Raw genomic sequence first — 8,144 nt, 5'->3', positions numbered from 1 at the left:
CCGGTTCTGGCCCATCGATCCCCGGTTCTGGCCCGGTTCTGGCCCATCGATCCCGGTGCCGGTGCGGGTCCTGCAGTTCCGCGCGCCGCCGCCGGGGGGCGCTGGTGTCGCGGGCGCCGTCGGGAGCGCGCCCCCCGCGGGTGTCCCGAATGTCCCCGAACCCCTGAGAGCCCTGAAACTCCTCTGACCTCCCCGAACCTCCTCTGACCTCCCTGAAACTCCTCTGACCTGCCCAAACCTCCTCTGACCTCCCCAAACCTCCTCTGACCTCCCCGAACCTCCTCTGACCTCCCTGAACCTCCCCTGACCTCCCCGAACCTCCTCTGACCTCCCCGAACCTCCCCTGACCTCCCCAAACCTCCTCTGACCTCCCCAAACGTCCCCGAACCTCCCCGAATGTCCCCGAACCCCTGAGACCCCTGAAACCTCCTCTGACCTCCCCAAATGTCCCCGACCCTCCCCAAACGTCCCCGAACCTCCCCAAACCTCCTCTGACCTCCCCAAACCTCCTCTGACCTCCCCAGACCTCCTCTGACCTTTCCGAACCTCCCCGGACCTCCCCGAGCGTCCCGGTCCCGGTTCCCCCGTGGGCTCTGCCCTTCGCGCAGCTCCCGCTGCTTCCCGGGCAGCTCCGGCCGCGTTGCCCCTCCGCGGCTCGGCTTCCCGGGCCGGGGAGCACGGAGATGGCTCCAGCTTTCCTCCGGCTGGGATTTCAGGAACAGGACAAGGGGAAATGGGACAGGGGCACTGGGGAAATGGGACTGTGGGGACAGGACAGGGCAAATGGGGGAACAGGACAAGGGGAAATGGGACAGGGGCACTGGGGAAAAGGGATGGGACTGTGGGGACAGGACAGGGAGGAATGGGATGGGACTGTGGGGAAATGGGATGGGACTGTGGGGACAGGACAGGGAGGAATGGGATGGGACATTGGGGAAATAGGACGGGGACGAGATGGCAGGACAATTTGGAACAGGACAGGGCGCTGTGGGGACAAGACAGGGGTCCTGGGGCTCAGGACATGGCCCTGGGTCCTTGCTGGTGTGTTCCTGGCAGCTTTGGGCCGTCCCAGCTCGGGCAGGGGCTCCTGGCATGGCTAAATGCTGAGATCCTGAGCCAGGAGCTTCTTGCAGCTTCCCCCAGCAATCCAAGGAACTCCAGGAGCTCCCCAGGTGCCCCCCAGGGACCCCAGTCCAGGTTGCCAGTGGCCATTCCAGCAGTGACCCCAGCTCAGCCTCGCAGGATGGGCATCGTGGTGGCCCCTAGGCTGCACTGCTGCTGCACTCAGCAATGCACTGCTGCTCAGCAATGCACTGCTTCCCTCAGCAATGCACTGCTGCTCAGCAATGCACTGCTGCTCAGCAATGCACTGCTTCCCTCAGCAATGCACTGCTTCCCTCAGCAATGCACTGCTTCCCTCAGCAATGCACTGCTTCCCTCAGCAATGCACTGCTTCCCTCAGCAATGCACTGCTTCCCTCAGCAATGCACTGCTTCCCTCAGCAATGCACTGCTTCCCTCAGCAATGCACTGCTGCTCAGCAATGCACTGCTTCCCTCAGCAATGCACTGCTTCCCTCAGCAATGCACTGCTGCTCAGCAATGCACTGCTTCCCTCAGCAATGCACTGCTGCTCAGCAATGCACTGCTGCTCAGCAATGCACTGCTTCCCTCAGCAATGCACTGCTGCTCAGCAATGCACTGCTGCTCAGCAATGCACTGCTGCTCAGCAATGCACTGCTTCCCTCAGCAATGCACTGCTTCCCTCAGCAATGCACTGCTGCCCAGCAATGCACTGCTTCCCTCAGCAATGCACTGCTTCCCTCAGCATCCACTGCTTCCCTCAGCAATGCACTGCTGCTCAGCAATGCACTGCTTCCCTCAGCATCCACTGCTTCCCTCAGCAATGCACTGCTTCCCTCAGCAATGCACTGCTGCTCAGCAATGCACTGCTGCTCAGCAATGCACTGCTTCCCTCAGCATCCACTGCTTCCCTCAGCAATGCACTGCTGCTCAGCAATGCACTGCTTCCCTCAGCATCCACTGCTTCCCTCACCAATCCACTCCTTCCCTCTGCTCTTTTCCTTTTTTTCCCAGATAAGGTGTTTGGGGGGCTGGGAAGAGCTCACACCCAGGGCAATGGAATCTTTAACAGAGAGGAACAATCCTGTGACCTGTCCCTCTGGCTGAGCCTTTGGGGTTACTGCCTCATGAAGATGCTTTCTTGGGTTTGTGTGCTTAGGAACAGGGAATGCAAATAAAATTAAGATAAAAGCAGGATTTCATGAAGACATTTCTTCAGTGCCTTCAGGAGAAGCACCGAGGGGCTGGAGTGTGTCCAGGGCAGGGAACAGAGCTGGGAAGGGGCTGAGGGAGCTGGGAGGTGTCCCCTGGAGGTGGCACTGAGTGCTCTGGGCTGGGGACAAGGTGGGCATGGGGCCCAGCTGGGACTCCCTGGGCTGGGAGGGCTTTGCCAGCCCCAGGATTTGGGATTCTGGGATCTGGGTCTGCTCCTGTGACATATCCAGCAGCAAACATTGGAATGAAAGGCTTGGAATAAGTAAGTGTATTTTTTCTGGATGTGACCATTTTTAGGCACTTACAAGAACAGACTCGGGTTTCTTACACTTTATTGGATCCCAAATTTGCTTCCAGCAGCAATTCTAACCAAGGAACAAACCCACCCACCAGGTTGCTGGTGTAAATCCACCTGCCACAAAGAGTGAGGAGCTGAAATACAGACTGGGAGTGGGAAAATCTCCAAGTTTCAGGGAACAGGTGGATTTGGGCACAATGTCTCCATTTCATTCCATAACATCTGCTGGATGGGTTTTTAAAGACGTTTTTCCTTTCTAAAATGAGATCTCACCTATTCCCTATTTCCTTGTCAGGGCTGGATCCCAATCCAGTAGTAGGGGTTGGCTCAAAAGCAGTGAATTCTGAAGATTTGGGAAGAAATGGATGAGATTGGAGTCAGGATGATTTTCACAATTGTTATTCTTTAAAATTATTCCCATGGAGTCCCAGCTGGGCCCATGCCCACCTTGTCCCCAGCCCAGAGCACTCAGTGCCACCTCCAGGGGACACCTGCAGGGATGGGCACTGCAAAGCTCCCTGGGCAGCCCCTGCCAGGGCCTGAGCACCCTTTCCATGGGGAAATTGCTGCTGCTGTCCCAGCTGAGCCTGCCCTGGCCCAGCCTGAGGCCGTTCCCTCTCCTCCTGTCCCTGTTCCTGGAGCAGAGCCCGACCCCCCGGCTGTCCCCTCCTGGCAGGAGCTGTGAGAGCCACAAGGTCCCCCTGAGCCTCCTTTGCTCCAGCTCAGCCCCTTCCCAGCTCCCTCAGGGACTCTCCAGCCCCTTCCCAGCTCCCTCAGGAACTCTCCAGCCCCTTCCCAGCTCCCTCAGGAACTCTCCATTCCCTTCCCAGCTCCCTCAGGAACTCTCCAGCCCCTTCCCAGCTCCCTCAGGAACTCTCCAGCCCCTTCCCAGCTCCCTCAGGAACTCTCCATTCCCTTCCCAGCTCCCTCAGGAACTCTCCAGCCCCTTCCCAGCTCCCTCAGGAACTCTCCATTCCCTTCCCAGCTCCCTCAGGAACTCTCCAGCCCCTTCCCAGCTCCCTCAGGAACTCTCCATTCCCTTCCCAGCTCCCTCAGGGACTCTCCATTCCCTTCCCAGCTCCCTCAGGGACTCTCCATTCCCTTCCCAGCTCCCTCAGGAACTCTCCATTCCCTTCCCAGCTCCCTCAGGAACTCTCCAGCCCCTTCCCAGCTCCCTCAGGAACTCTCCAGCCCCTTCCCAGCTCCCTCAGGAACTCTCCATTCCCTTCCCAGCTCCCCCAGGAACTCTCCATTCCCTTCCCAGCTCCTCAGGAATTCTCCAGCCCCTTCCCAGCTCCATTCCCTGCCCTGGACACTCCCAGCACACAGGAACTGTCCTGGTGCTTGCAGCCACTCCTGTAACTGATAGTTGCCATGAAGCCCCACAATTATCCCAAATGCTGCCCTGAAAAATGAACATTTGGAGAGGAGCCAGGCTCTGAACTCTGATGTTTATGATCAGGCCACGCGGGCGATGCTTCCTTTCACCAAGGGGGGACAATGAGAAGCAAATGACAAAAGCATTTGATTTTATGTGTGTGGTCTTCATCAAATTAGCAAAAAAAAAAAAAAGCTGGGCGGGCAGGGGGGAGTTTGCAGGAGCATTAAAGAAATGGATTTTTAAAGGACCTTGAAAGGGCTCCGTGAATGGGGCAGCGCCTGACGGGGTTGCAGCCCGACCAGGGGAGTGAGGAGCAGCTGCTCCAGCTTTGGGATCGGCTCGGAACCTCGGGAATCCCTGCGGAGGCTCCGGGGAAGTGTCCCCACACGCTGCTCCTCACACGTGGGAGTGGGGCAGCTCCCGCCCCTGCCCTCCCGGGCTTTGGGCATTTTTCCTTTCTTTGGCATGGGAAGTAGCTGGGATGGGCACGTGCAATAATTCCAATTTCTCCTCTCCCCCGGGGTGGGAGCGAGCTGGTGCTGAGGCTGCTCGGTGCTGTTTGCACGGAACTCTTTAAAGTTTCCTGCACAAGTGAGGAAGGTAAATACTGCTGGAGAACTCGGACAAAAAGATGCTACAGGTGCTCCCTGCACGAGGTCCTGCACAGCGTTTCCCCCTTAATGACCTCCACACATCCTAGGGCTTCTCTTTGTCAAAATTAAACCCAATTAGTTCCCTTATTCCACATGCAGAAAATGTCTAATGAACGTGGGAGTGGCTCAGGTGCTGTAAACACAAATGAAAGGTCGGGGTAGAAGAGCTTCTGGCTGTGAAATCCTCGTTTAAAAGGAGTGATGTTCCCACTGATCTTTTCCTTGTCCCTCTGGAGATCAAATTCCCAAAGCAGCAGCAGCCACTCAGACCTCCCGACGGTGCAGGTGAAGTGTCGGCCCCACCACTGGCTAAACAAAAATAAAATTAAACCAAATGATTTCTTCCAGGGGCTCCAGCCAAAACATCTTGAGCAGCTCTCCAGAAAAAAAGATGGCAGAGGAGAGGAGGATTTTTCCAGATTCAAAGCGCGGGGAATATTTCACTGTTATCCCCTTTTGTCATCTCATTAGGAGAACCAAAGGCTTCCCCCTTGCCCGGTCTCCATTTGCATTTATAATAACGCGTTGCCATGGCGAAATCTGATCATCCCGGACTTGTTGGGTGGAATGACATCCTTACGGGAGTGCCAGGAGGGAGAAAAGCCCCGCCAGGCTGGGAATTCCGGGCCTGGAGCCTCCGGGGCAGGGCAGGGCAGGCTGGACGTGTCCCGGGAACCAGGAGAGGCTGGAGCATCCCCAGGGCAGGCTGGAGGTGTCCCGGGAACCAGGAGAGGCTGGAATCTCCTCCCCAGGACAGGCTGGATGTGTCCCGGGAACCAGGAGAGGCTGGAATCTCCTCCCCAGGACAGGCTGGATGTGTTCAGGAACCAGGAGAGGCTGGAATCTCCTCCCCAGGACAGGCTGGATGTGTCCAGGAACCAGGAGAGGCTGGAATCTCCTCCCCAGCATAGGCTGGATGTGTCCAGGAACCAGGAGAGGCTGGAATCTCCTCCCCAGGACAGGCTGGACGTGTCCCGGGAATCAGGAGAGGCTGGAATCTCCTCCCCAGGACAGGCTGGACGTGTCCCGGGAACCAGGAGAGGCTGGAATCTCCTCCCCAGGACAGGCTGGATGTGTCCAGGAACCAGGAGAGGCTGGAATCTCCTCCCCAGGACAGGCTGGATGTGTCCAGGAACCAGGAGGAGCTGGAATCTCCTCCCCAGGACAGGCTGGATGTGTCCAGGAACCAGGAGGAGCTGGAATCTCCTCCCCAGGACAGGCTGGATGTGTCCAGGAACCAGGAGAGGCTGGAATCTCCTCCCCAGGACAGGCTGGATGTGTCCAGGAACCAGGAGGAGCTGGAATCTCCTCCCCAGGACAGGCTGGATGTGTCCCGGAATCAGGAGGAGCTGCTGGAGCTGCTTCTGTCCCCAGCTCGTGCTGTGAGTGTGGGGTGAAGGAGAGAGCACTCCCCTCTCACTGGGGCCCTTCAGGAGCAGCTTGCTCCCAGATTTTGTGACAAGGGGGCTCAGCTGAGGACCCCACCGACAGCCCCGGCCACACAAGGGGCTCAGGGGTTAATTAAAGCCGGGTGATGGGGAGAATCCCGTGCTGGCACTTCCCAAGTGGCACTCGGCAGGAAGAGCAGCGTCCCCCCTGTCACCGAGCCCGGGGATTTCTCAGGTGGCACCAACAGCAGCAGCTCGCTCCCTTCCTTCTGCTGGGGCAGGGGAGCAGGATCCCTCCAGCCAGCCTGGCAGGGATCAGCCCCAGGGAACCCCGAGGGTCCCCCCAAATCTCTGTTCCTCCAGGTTCATCCCCCGGGTGTCAAACCCAGCACTCGGGGACTGTCCCCTCCTCACTCCAGCACAGAAGGAAAGATTGTCCCCAGGTCCCTGGCAGTGCCCAGGCCAGGTTGGACACTGGGGCTGGAGCAGCTGGGACAGTGGGAGGTGTCCCTGCCATGGCAGGGGTGGCACTGGAGGGGATTTAGGGTCCCTCCAGCCCAAACCTTTCCCTGTTTCTGTGATTTCACTGAAAATCACAAACCACCCCCCAAAGAAGGCAGTGTTAGTGTGGATAATTTGAAGGCTGGTGATCAAGCCGGGCAGGAGCCTCAGCTCTTCCATTTGTCATCCCCCTTGGCTGTGCTGGGCATTAGGGCCTGGCCCAGCAGCTGCAGGAGAGAGCTGGGAACCCCCGTGACTGCAGCTGCCTCTGAGGGGTGGCCCCAAATCCCAAACATTCCCAGGGGGGAGCTCTGGGCTCTCCTGGGCTCTACAGCTCTCTCTGGACACTCAGATGGGACAGCAGCAGCAATTTCCCCATGGAAAGGGTGCTCAGGCCCTGGCAGGGGCTGCCCAGGGAGCTTTGGAGTGCCCATCCCTGCAGGTGTCCCCTGGAGGTGGCACTGAGTGCTCTGGGCTGGGGACAAGGTGGGCATGGGGCCCAGCTGGGACTCCCTGGGCTGGGAGGGCTTTGCCAGCCCCGGGATTTGGGATGTGTGGTGACTGCAGGACACTGGGACTGTCCCACCACAGCAGCCCCAGCCCCTCCAGGAGCCTTTCCCACCCACTCTGCTCCCGTAGCCACAGGCCCAGTGCAGGTGGCCACCCCACACATCCCCTCCCATCTCCAAAATCCCCCCAAGCCAAAATCCCACCTTTTCCTTGGACAAATGTGCAAAGTCTCGCTCCTGCCTGGACGGGGACATTGGGAATTGCAGCACGGGGGACAGGAAAGGGAAAGGCAAGGTTTTACCTTGGGTCCAGGGGGAAAATCATCTCCCCTGTCTCTTTTTCCAGGGGCTGGGAGGAGGGAAAAGGTCTTTTGGAAGCTCTTTTTCATCGGAGAGTGAGTCGGCAATTAAAGCTGACTCTGCTTATTCATTAGATCACATTAAAAACCGCAGCAAAAGTGGAGGGGGAACTCTCTAAACAAATTTGGGCCGCTCTCCCCTCATTCAGCGCGTTAGGAGCCGTCAATGCGCTCCATTTGTGCTCTAACTGCTTCTGAAGCACAACCATATGGTCGCGTTAAAACATCTTTTTCGTGCTTAATTTGAGGCACTGACGGCCCCTAATCAGCCGTGTGCGGATGAGCCCCCTAATTGATGACTAATGAGTCACGTGCATCCCGAATTAATCCCGTTAATCACCGGCGGTGGTTGCGCTTCCAACGGCCGCGTCCCGGCGCTGCAGGTGGAGGGGCTGGGATGGGCTGGGATGGGGCTGGGATTGTCCTTGTCCCTTTCCCTGTCCCTGCTCCTGTTCCTTCTCCTGCTCCCGTTCCCATTCCTGCTCCTGCTCCTATTCCTGCTCCTGCCCCTGTTCCTGTCCCTGCCCCTGCTCCCATTCCTGCTCCTGTTCCTGTCCCTGCTCCCGTTCCTTCCCCGTCTCTGGTCCTGTCATTGCTCCCGTTCCCATTCCTGGTCCCGTTCCCATTCCAGCTCCTGCCCCTATTCCTGCCCCTGTCCCTGTCCCTGCTCCTGTTCCTGCCTCTGCCCTTGCTCCCGTTCCTGTTCCTGTCCTGTTCCCGTTCCTGTCCCTGTTCCCATTCCTGCTCCTGTCCCTGTTC

Source organism: Lonchura striata, chromosome 2 (genome assembly GCF_046129695.1).
Source record: "Lonchura striata isolate bLonStr1 chromosome 2, bLonStr1.mat, whole genome shotgun sequence".
Taxonomy (NCBI): domain Eukaryota; kingdom Metazoa; phylum Chordata; class Aves; order Passeriformes; family Estrildidae; genus Lonchura; species Lonchura striata.
Note: the sequence above shows the minus strand (reverse complement) of the source record.